Source organism: Astyanax mexicanus, unplaced genomic scaffold (assembly GCF_023375975.1).
Source record: "Astyanax mexicanus isolate ESR-SI-001 unplaced genomic scaffold, AstMex3_surface scaffold_37, whole genome shotgun sequence".
Taxonomy (NCBI): domain Eukaryota; kingdom Metazoa; phylum Chordata; class Actinopteri; order Characiformes; family Acestrorhamphidae; genus Astyanax; species Astyanax mexicanus.
The window spans coordinates 2,700,001-2,707,500 of NW_026040047.1; the positions used below are offsets into that span (position 1 = coordinate 2,700,001).

A 7,500-nucleotide genomic window follows, 5' to 3' on the forward strand; every position below is an offset into this window, starting at 1 on the left:
TCAGATAACAAACTAGTAATGTATAACAAGACCATGGTAATGGAAGCAAGAGGGGAAAAGCTTACAGCACCTGGTATTCCCAGGTGGTCTCCCATCCAAGTACTAACCAGGCCAAACCCTGCTTAGCTTCCGAGATCAGACGAGATCGGGCGTTCTCAGGGTAGTGTGACCGTAAGCCATTGCAGAGCTCTCATCAAGACTACTTATGCAACTTCATCTATGTTGGGTTTCAGATAACAAACTAGTAATGTATAACAAGACCATGGTAATGGAAGCAAGAGGGGAAAAGCTTACAGCACCTGGTATTCCCAGGTGGTCTCCCATCCAAGTACTAACCAGGCCAAACCCTGCTTAGCTTCCGAGATCAGACGAGATCGGGCGTTCTCAGGGTAGTGTGACCGTAAGCCATTGCAGAGCTCTCATCAAGACTACTTATGCAACTTCATCTATGTTGGGTTTCAGATAACAAACTAGTAATGTATAACAAGACCATGGTAATGGAAGCAAGAGGGGAAAAGCTTACAGAACCTGGTATTCCCAGGTGGTCTCCCATCCAAGTACTAACCAGGCCAAACCCTGCTTAGCTTCCGAGATCAGACGAGATCGGGCGTTCTCAGGGTAGTGTGACCGTAAGCCATTGCAGAGCTCTCATCAAGACTACTTATGCAACTTCATCTATGTTGGGTTTCAGATAACAAACTAGTAATGTATAACAAGACCATGGTAATGGAAGCAAGAGGGGAAAAGCTTACAGCACCTGGTATTCCCAGGTGGTCTCCCATCCAAGTACTAACCAGGACAAACCCTGCTTAGCTTCCGAGATCAGACGAGATCGGGCGTTCTCAGGGTAGTGTGACCGTAAGCCATTGCAGAGCTCTCATCAAGACTACTTATGCAACTTCATCTATGTTGGGTTTCAGATAACAAACTAGTAATTTATAACAAGACCATGGTAATGGAAGCAAGAGGGGAAAAGCTTACAGCACCTGGTATTCCCAGGTGGTCTCCCATCCAAGTACTAACCAGGCCAAACCCTGCTTAGCTTCCGAGATCAGACGAGATCGGGCGTTCTCAGGGTAGTGTGACCGTAAGCCATTGCAGAGCTCTCATCAAGACTACTTATGCAACTTCATCTATGTTGGGTTTCAGATAACAAACTAGTAATGTATAACAAGACCATGGTAATGGAAGCAAGAGGGGAAAAGCTTACAGCACCTGGTATTCCCAGGTGGTCTCCCATCCAAGTACTAACCAGGCCAAACCCTGCTTAGCTTCCGAGATCAGACGAGATCGGGCGTTCTCAGGGTAGTGTGACCGTAAGCCATTGCAGAGCTCTCATCAAGACTACTTATGCAACTTCATCTATGTTGGGTTTCAGATAACAAACTAGTAATGTATAACAAGACCATGGTAATGGAAGCAAGAGGGGAAAAGCTTACAGCACCTGGTATTCCCAGGTGGTCTCCCATCCAAGTACTAACCAGGCCAAACCCTGCTTAGCTTCCGAGATCAGACGAGATCGGGCGTTCTCAGGGTAGTGTGACCGTTAGCCATTGCAGAGCTCTCATCAAGACTACTTATGCAACTTCATCTATGTTGGGTTTCAGATAACAAACTAGTAATGTATAACAAGACCATGGTAATGGAAGCAAGAGGGGAAAAGCTTCCAGCACCTGGTATTCCCAGGTGGTCTCCCATCCAAGTACTAACCAGGCCAAACCCTGCTTAGCTTCCGAGATCAGACGAGATCGGGCGTTCTCAGGGTAGTGTGACCGTAAGCCATTGCAGAGCTCTCATCAAGACTACTTATGCAACTTCATCTATGTTGGGTTTCAGACAACAAACTAGTAATGTATAACAAGACCATGGTAATGGAAGCAAGAGGGGAAAAGCTTACAGCACCTGGTATTCCCAGGTGGTCTCCCATCCAAGTACTAACCAGGCCAAACCCTGCTTAGCTTCCGAGATCAGACGAGATCGGGCGTTCTCAGGGTAGTGTGACCGTAAGCCATTGCAGAGCTCTCATCAAGACTACTTATGCAACTTCATCTATGTTGGGTTTCAGATAACAAACTAGTAATGTATAACAAGACCATGGTAATGGAAGCAAGAGGGGAAAAGCTTACAGCACCTGGTATTCCCAGGTGGTCTCCCATCCAAGTACTAACAAGGCCAAACCCTGCTTAGCTTCCGAGATCATACGAGATCGGGCGTTCTCAGGGTAGTGTGACCGTAAGCCATTGCAGAGCTCTCATCAAGACTACTTATGCAACTTCATCTATGTTGGGTTTCAGATAACAAACTAGTAATGTATAACAAGACCATGGTAATGGAAGCAAGAGGGGAAAAGCTTACAGCACCTGGTATTCCCAGGTGGTCTCCCATCCAAGTACTAACCAGGCCAAACCCTGCTTAGCTTCCGAGATCAGACGTGATCGGGCGTTCTCAGGGTAGTGTGACCGTAAGCCATTGCAGAGCTCTCATCAAGACTACTTATGCAACGTCATCTATGTTGGGTTTCAGATAACAAACTAGTAATGTATAACAAGACCATGGTAATGGAAGCAAGAGGGGAAAAGCTTCCAGCACCTGGTATTCCCAGGTGGTCTCCCATCCAAGTACTAACCAGGCCAAACCCTGCTTAGCTTCCGAGATCAGACGAGATCGGGCGTTCTCAGGGTAGTGTGACCGTAAGCCATTGCAGAGCTCTCATCAAGACTACTTATGCAACTTCATCTATGTTGGGTTTCAGATAACAAACTAGTAATGTATAACAAGACCATGGTAATGGAAGCAAGAGGGGAAAAGCTTACAGCACCTGGTATTCCCAGGTGGTCTCCCATCCAAGTACTAACCAGGCCAAACCCTGCTTAGCTTCCGAGATCAGACGAGATCGGGCGTTCTCAGGGTAGTGTGACCGTAAGCCATTGCAGAGCTCTCATCAAGACTACTTATGCAACTTCATCTATGTTGGGTTTCAGATAACAAACTAGTAATGTATAACAAGACCATGGTAATGGAAGCAAGAGGGGAAAAGCTTACAGCACCTGGTATTCCCAGGTGGTCTCCCATCCAAGTACTAACAAGGCCAAACCCTGCTTAGCTTCCGAGATCATACGAGATCGGGCGTTCTCAGGGTAGTGTGACCGTAAGCCATTGCAGAGCTCTCATCAAGACTACTTATGCAACTTCATCTATGTTGGGTTTCAGATAACAAACTAGTAATGTATAACAAGACCATGGTAATGGAAGCAAGAGGGGAAAAGCTTACAGCACCTGGTATTCCCAGGTGGTCTCCCATCCAAGTACTAACCAGGCCAAACCCTGCTTAGCTTCCGAGATCAGACGAGATCGGGCGTTCTCAGGGTAGTGTGACCGTAAGCCATTGCAGAGCTCTCATCAAGACTACTTATGCAACTTCATCTATGTTGGGTTTCAGATAACAAACTAGTAATGTATAACAAGACCATGGTAATGGAAGCAAGAGGGGAAAAGCTTCCAGCACCTGGTATTCCCAGGTGGTCTCCCATCCAAGTACTAACCAGGCCAAACCCTGCTTAGCTTCCGAGATCAGACGAGATCGGGCGTTCTCAGGGTAGTGTGACCGTAAGCCATTGCAGAGCTCTCATCAAGACTACTTATGCAACTTCATCTATGTTGGGTTTCAGATAACAAACTAGTAATGTATAACAAGACCATGGTAATGGAAGCAAGAGGGGAAAAGCTTACAGCACCTGGTATTCCCAGGTGGTCTCCCATCCAAGTACTAACCAGGCCAAACCCTGCTTAGCTTCCGAGATCAGACGAGATCGGGCGTTCTCAGGGTAGTGTGACCGTAAGCCATTGCAGAGCTCTCATCAAGACTACTTATGCAACTTCATCTATGTTGGGTTTCAGATAACAAACTAGTAATGTATAACAAGACCATGGTAATGGAAGCAAGAGGGGAAAAGCTTACAGCACCTGGTATTCCCAGGTGGTCTCCCATCCAAGTACTAACCAGGCCAAACCCTGCTTAGCTTCCGAGATCAGACGAGATCGGGCGTTCTCAGGGTAGTGTGACCGTAAGCCATTGCAGAGCTCTCATCAAGACTACTTATGCAACTTCATCTATGTTGGGTTTCAGATAACAAACTAGTAATGTATAACAAGACCATGGTAATGGAAGCAAGAGGGGAAAAGCTTACAGCACCTGGTATTCCCAGGTGGTCTCTCATCCAAGTACTAACCAGGCCAAACCCTGCTTAGCTTCCAAGATCAGACGAGATCGGGCGTTCTCAGGGTAGTGTGACCGTAAGCCATTGCAGAGCTCTCATCAAGACTACTTATGCAACTTCATCTATGTTGGGTTTCAGATAACAAACTAGTAATGTATAACAAGACCATGGTAATGGAAGCAAGAGGGGAAAAGCTTACAGCACCTGGTATTCCCAGGTGGTCTCCCATCCAAGTACTAACCAGGCCAAACCCTGCTTAGCTTCCGAGATCAGACGAGATCGGGCGTTCTCAGGGTAGTGTGACCGTAAGCCGTTGCAGAGCTCTCATCAAGACTACTTATGCAACTTCATCTATGTTGGGTTTCAGATAACAAACTAGTAATGTATAACAAGACCATGGTAATGGAAGCAAGAGGGGAAAAGCTTACAGCACCTGGTATTCCCAGGTGGTCTCCCATCCAAGTACTAACCAGGCCAAACCCTGCTTAGCTTCCGAGATCAGACGAGATCGGGCGTTCTCAGGGTAGTGTGACCGTAAGCCGTTGCAGAGCTCTCATCAAGACTACTTATGCAACTTCATCTATGTTGGGTTTCAGATAACAAACTAGTAATGTATAACAAGACCATGGTAATGGAAGCAAGAGGGGAAAAGCTTACAGCACCTGGTATTCCCAGGTGGTCTCCCATCCAAGTACTAACCAGGCCAAACCCTGCTTAGCTTCCGAGATCAGACGAAATCGGGCGTTCTCAGGGTAGTGTGACCATAAGCCATTGCAGAGCTCTCATCAAGACTACTTATGCAACTTCATCTATGTTGGGTTTCAGATAACAAACTAGTAATGTATAACAAGACCATGGTAATGGAAGCAAGAGGGGAAAAGCTTACAGCACCTGGTATTCCCAGGTGGTCTCCCATCCAAGTACTAACCAGGCCAAACCCTGCTTAGCTTCCGAGATCAGACGAGATCGGGCGTTCTCAGGGTAGTGTGACCGTAAGCCATTGCAGAGCTCTCATCAAGACTACTTATGCAACTTCATCTATGTTGGGTTTCAGATAACAAACTAGTAATGTATAACAAGACCATGGTAATGGAAGCAAGAGGGGAAAAGCTTACAGCACCTGGTATTCCCAGGTGGTCTCCCATCCAAGTACTAACCAGGCCAAACCCTGCTTAGCTTCCGAGATCAGACGAGATCGGGCGTTCTCAGGGTAGTGTGACCGTAAGCCATTGCAGAGCTCTCATCAAGACTACTTATGCAACTTCATCTATGTTGGGTTTCAGATAACAAACTAGTAATGTATAACAAGACCATGGTAATGGAAGCAAGAGGGGAAAAGCTTACAGCACCTGGTATTCCCAGGTGGTCTCCCATCCAAGTACTAACCAGGCCAAACCCTGCTTAGCTTCCGAGATCAGACGAGATCGGGCGATCTCACGGTAGTGTGACCGTAAGCCATTGCAGAGCTCTCATCAAGACTACTTATGCAACTTCATCTATGTTGGGTTTCAGATAACAAACTAGTAATGTATAACAAGACCATGGTAATGGAAGCAAGAGGGGAAAAGCTTCCAGCACCTGGTATTCCCAGGTGGTCTCCCATCCAAGTACTAACCAGGCCAAACCCTGCTTAGCTTCCGAGATCAGACGAGATCGGGCGTTCTCAGGGTAGTGTGACCGTAAGCCATTGCAGAGCTCTCATCAAGACTACTTATGCAACTTCATCTATGTTGGGTTTCAGATAACAAACTAGTAATGTATAACAAGACCATGGTAATGGAAGCAAGAGGGGAAAAGCTTACAGCACCTGGTATTCCCAGGTGGTCTCCCATCCAAGTACTAACCAGGCCAAACCCTGCTTAGCTTCCGAGATCAGACGAGATCGGGCGTTCTCAGGGTAGTGTGACCGTAAGCCATTGCAGAGCTCTCATCAAGACTACTTATGCAACTTCATCTATGTTGGGTTTCAGATAACAAACTAGTAATGTATAACAAGACCATGGTAATGGAAGCAAGAGGGGAAAAGCTTCCAGCACCTGGTATTCCCAGGTGGTCTCCCATCCAAGTACTAACCAGGCCAAACCCTGCTTAGCTTCCGAGATCAGACGAGATCGGGCGTTCTCAGGGTAGTGTGACCGTAAGCCATTGCAGAGCTCTCATCAAGACTACTTATGCAACTTCATCTATGTTGGGTTTCAGATAACAAACTAGTAATGTATAACAAGACCATGGTAATGGAAGCAAGAGGGGAAAAGCTTACAGCACCTGGTATTCCCAGGTGGTCTCCCATCCAAGTACTAACCAGGTCAAACCCTGCTTAGCTTCCGAGATCAGGCGTTCTCAGGGTAGTGTGACCGAAAGCCATTGCAGAGCTCTCATCAAGACTACTTATGCAACTTCATCTATGTTGGGTTTCAGATAACAAACTAGTAATGTATAACAAGACCATGGTAATGGAAGCAAGAGGGGAAAAGCTTACAGCACCTGGTATTCCCAGGTGGTCTCCCATCCAAGTACTAACCAGGCCAAACCCTGCTTAGCTTCCGAGATCAGACGAGATCGGGCGTTCTCAGGGTAGTGTGACCGTAAGCCATTGCAGAGCTCTCATCAAGACTACTTATGCAACTTCATCTATGTTGGGTTTCAGATAACAAACTAGTAATGTATAACAAGACCATGGTAATGGAAGCAAGAGGGGAAAAGCTTCCAGCACCTGGTATTCCCAGGTGGTCTCCCATCCAAGTACTAACCAGGCCAAACCCTGCTTAGCTTCCGAGATCAGGCGTTCTCAGGGTAGTGTGACGTAAGCCATTGCAGAGCTCTCATCAAGACTACTTATGCAACTTCATCTATGTTGGGTTTCAGATAACAAACTAGTAATGTATAACAAGACCATGGTAATGGAAGCAAGAGGGGAAAAGCTTACAGCACCTGGTATTCCCAGGTGGTCTCCCATCCAAGTACTAACCAGGCCAAACCCTGCTTAGCTTCCGAGATCAGACGAGATCGGGCGTTCTCAGGGTAGTGTGACCGTAAGCCATTGCAGAGCTCTCATCAAGACTACTTATGCAACTTCATCTATGTTGGGTTTCAGATAACAAACTAGTAATGTATAACAAGACCATGGTAATGGAAGCAAGAGGGGAAAAGCTTACAGCACCTGGTATTCCCAGGTGGTCTCCCATCCAAGTACTAACCAGGCCAAACCCTGCTTAGCTTCCGAGATCAGGCGTTCTCAGGGTAGTGTGACCGTAAGCCATTGCAGAGCTCTCATCAAGACTAC

General features: G+C 46.7%; 30 non-coding genes and 3 pseudogenes across 30 annotated transcripts; all 33 read right to left on the reverse strand.

The window, feature by feature from the left end:
- Positions 1–58: 58 nt before the first annotated feature.
- On the reverse strand, positions 59–177 carry LOC125793786 (5S ribosomal RNA). Its single transcript, XR_007433307.1, has one exon. It is a non-coding gene; the product is annotated as a 5S ribosomal RNA (ribosomal RNA).
- A 110-nt stretch (positions 178–287) lies between these two features.
- LOC125793787 (5S ribosomal RNA) lies at positions 288–406 on the reverse strand. The gene has a single exon (XR_007433308.1). It is a non-coding gene; the product is annotated as a 5S ribosomal RNA (ribosomal RNA).
- A 110-nt stretch (positions 407–516) lies between these two features.
- On the reverse strand, positions 517–635 carry LOC125793163 (5S ribosomal RNA). Its single transcript, XR_007432747.1, has one exon. It is a non-coding gene; the product is annotated as a 5S ribosomal RNA (ribosomal RNA).
- A 110-nt stretch (positions 636–745) lies between these two features.
- Positions 746–864, reverse strand: LOC125793224 (5S ribosomal RNA). Its single transcript, XR_007432808.1, has one exon. It is a non-coding gene; the product is annotated as a 5S ribosomal RNA (ribosomal RNA).
- Positions 865–974: 110 nt separating this feature from the next.
- Positions 975–1,093, reverse strand: LOC125793788 (5S ribosomal RNA). Its single transcript, XR_007433309.1, has one exon. It is a non-coding gene; the product is annotated as a 5S ribosomal RNA (ribosomal RNA).
- Positions 1,094–1,203: 110 nt separating this feature from the next.
- Positions 1,204–1,322, reverse strand: LOC125793789 (5S ribosomal RNA). Its single transcript, XR_007433310.1, has one exon. It is a non-coding gene; the product is annotated as a 5S ribosomal RNA (ribosomal RNA).
- A 110-nt stretch (positions 1,323–1,432) lies between these two features.
- On the reverse strand, positions 1,433–1,551 carry LOC125793147 (5S ribosomal RNA). The gene has a single exon (XR_007432731.1). It is a non-coding gene; the product is annotated as a 5S ribosomal RNA (ribosomal RNA).
- A 110-nt stretch (positions 1,552–1,661) lies between these two features.
- On the reverse strand, positions 1,662–1,780 carry LOC125793295 (5S ribosomal RNA). The gene has a single exon (XR_007432879.1). It is a non-coding gene; the product is annotated as a 5S ribosomal RNA (ribosomal RNA).
- Positions 1,781–1,890: 110 nt separating this feature from the next.
- LOC125793790 (5S ribosomal RNA) lies at positions 1,891–2,009 on the reverse strand. Its single transcript, XR_007433311.1, has one exon. It is a non-coding gene; the product is annotated as a 5S ribosomal RNA (ribosomal RNA).
- Positions 2,010–2,119: 110 nt separating this feature from the next.
- Positions 2,120–2,238, reverse strand: LOC125793432 (5S ribosomal RNA). The gene has a single exon (XR_007433016.1). It is a non-coding gene; the product is annotated as a 5S ribosomal RNA (ribosomal RNA).
- A 110-nt stretch (positions 2,239–2,348) lies between these two features.
- Positions 2,349–2,467, reverse strand: LOC125794013 (5S ribosomal RNA). Its single transcript, XR_007433531.1, has one exon. It is a non-coding gene; the product is annotated as a 5S ribosomal RNA (ribosomal RNA).
- Positions 2,468–2,577: 110 nt separating this feature from the next.
- Positions 2,578–2,696, reverse strand: LOC125793296 (5S ribosomal RNA). The gene has a single exon (XR_007432880.1). It is a non-coding gene; the product is annotated as a 5S ribosomal RNA (ribosomal RNA).
- Positions 2,697–2,806: 110 nt separating this feature from the next.
- Positions 2,807–2,925, reverse strand: LOC125793791 (5S ribosomal RNA). The gene has a single exon (XR_007433312.1). It is a non-coding gene; the product is annotated as a 5S ribosomal RNA (ribosomal RNA).
- A 110-nt stretch (positions 2,926–3,035) lies between these two features.
- Positions 3,036–3,154, reverse strand: LOC125793433 (5S ribosomal RNA). The gene has a single exon (XR_007433017.1). It is a non-coding gene; the product is annotated as a 5S ribosomal RNA (ribosomal RNA).
- Positions 3,155–3,264: 110 nt separating this feature from the next.
- Positions 3,265–3,383, reverse strand: LOC125793792 (5S ribosomal RNA). The gene has a single exon (XR_007433313.1). It is a non-coding gene; the product is annotated as a 5S ribosomal RNA (ribosomal RNA).
- Positions 3,384–3,493: 110 nt separating this feature from the next.
- Positions 3,494–3,612, reverse strand: LOC125793297 (5S ribosomal RNA). The gene has a single exon (XR_007432881.1). It is a non-coding gene; the product is annotated as a 5S ribosomal RNA (ribosomal RNA).
- Positions 3,613–3,722: 110 nt separating this feature from the next.
- On the reverse strand, positions 3,723–3,841 carry LOC125793794 (5S ribosomal RNA). The gene has a single exon (XR_007433315.1). It is a non-coding gene; the product is annotated as a 5S ribosomal RNA (ribosomal RNA).
- Positions 3,842–3,951: 110 nt separating this feature from the next.
- Positions 3,952–4,070, reverse strand: LOC125793795 (5S ribosomal RNA). The gene has a single exon (XR_007433316.1). It is a non-coding gene; the product is annotated as a 5S ribosomal RNA (ribosomal RNA).
- Positions 4,071–4,180: 110 nt separating this feature from the next.
- LOC125793464 (5S ribosomal RNA) lies at positions 4,181–4,299 on the reverse strand. Its single transcript, XR_007433048.1, has one exon. It is a non-coding gene; the product is annotated as a 5S ribosomal RNA (ribosomal RNA).
- Positions 4,300–4,409: 110 nt separating this feature from the next.
- LOC125793796 (5S ribosomal RNA) lies at positions 4,410–4,528 on the reverse strand. Its single transcript, XR_007433317.1, has one exon. It is a non-coding gene; the product is annotated as a 5S ribosomal RNA (ribosomal RNA).
- A 110-nt stretch (positions 4,529–4,638) lies between these two features.
- On the reverse strand, positions 4,639–4,757 carry LOC125793797 (5S ribosomal RNA). Its single transcript, XR_007433318.1, has one exon. It is a non-coding gene; the product is annotated as a 5S ribosomal RNA (ribosomal RNA).
- A 110-nt stretch (positions 4,758–4,867) lies between these two features.
- Positions 4,868–4,986, reverse strand: LOC125793259 (5S ribosomal RNA). Its single transcript, XR_007432843.1, has one exon. It is a non-coding gene; the product is annotated as a 5S ribosomal RNA (ribosomal RNA).
- A 110-nt stretch (positions 4,987–5,096) lies between these two features.
- On the reverse strand, positions 5,097–5,215 carry LOC125793798 (5S ribosomal RNA). Its single transcript, XR_007433319.1, has one exon. It is a non-coding gene; the product is annotated as a 5S ribosomal RNA (ribosomal RNA).
- Positions 5,216–5,325: 110 nt separating this feature from the next.
- Positions 5,326–5,444, reverse strand: LOC125793799 (5S ribosomal RNA). Its single transcript, XR_007433320.1, has one exon. It is a non-coding gene; the product is annotated as a 5S ribosomal RNA (ribosomal RNA).
- Positions 5,445–5,554: 110 nt separating this feature from the next.
- LOC125793385 (5S ribosomal RNA) lies at positions 5,555–5,673 on the reverse strand. Its single transcript, XR_007432969.1, has one exon. It is a non-coding gene; the product is annotated as a 5S ribosomal RNA (ribosomal RNA).
- Positions 5,674–5,783: 110 nt separating this feature from the next.
- LOC125793298 (5S ribosomal RNA) lies at positions 5,784–5,902 on the reverse strand. The gene has a single exon (XR_007432882.1). It is a non-coding gene; the product is annotated as a 5S ribosomal RNA (ribosomal RNA).
- Positions 5,903–6,012: 110 nt separating this feature from the next.
- Positions 6,013–6,131, reverse strand: LOC125793800 (5S ribosomal RNA). Its single transcript, XR_007433321.1, has one exon. It is a non-coding gene; the product is annotated as a 5S ribosomal RNA (ribosomal RNA).
- A 110-nt stretch (positions 6,132–6,241) lies between these two features.
- On the reverse strand, positions 6,242–6,360 carry LOC125793299 (5S ribosomal RNA). Its single transcript, XR_007432883.1, has one exon. It is a non-coding gene; the product is annotated as a 5S ribosomal RNA (ribosomal RNA).
- Positions 6,361–6,470: 110 nt separating this feature from the next.
- On the reverse strand, positions 6,471–6,579 carry LOC125793556 (5S ribosomal RNA; annotated as a pseudogene).
- A 110-nt stretch (positions 6,580–6,689) lies between these two features.
- Positions 6,690–6,808, reverse strand: LOC125793801 (5S ribosomal RNA). The gene has a single exon (XR_007433322.1). It is a non-coding gene; the product is annotated as a 5S ribosomal RNA (ribosomal RNA).
- A 110-nt stretch (positions 6,809–6,918) lies between these two features.
- On the reverse strand, positions 6,919–7,026 carry LOC125793575 (5S ribosomal RNA; annotated as a pseudogene).
- A 110-nt stretch (positions 7,027–7,136) lies between these two features.
- On the reverse strand, positions 7,137–7,255 carry LOC125793802 (5S ribosomal RNA). Its single transcript, XR_007433323.1, has one exon. It is a non-coding gene; the product is annotated as a 5S ribosomal RNA (ribosomal RNA).
- A 110-nt stretch (positions 7,256–7,365) lies between these two features.
- On the reverse strand, positions 7,366–7,474 carry LOC125793543 (5S ribosomal RNA; annotated as a pseudogene).
- Between the last annotated feature and the right edge of the window lie 26 nt (positions 7,475–7,500).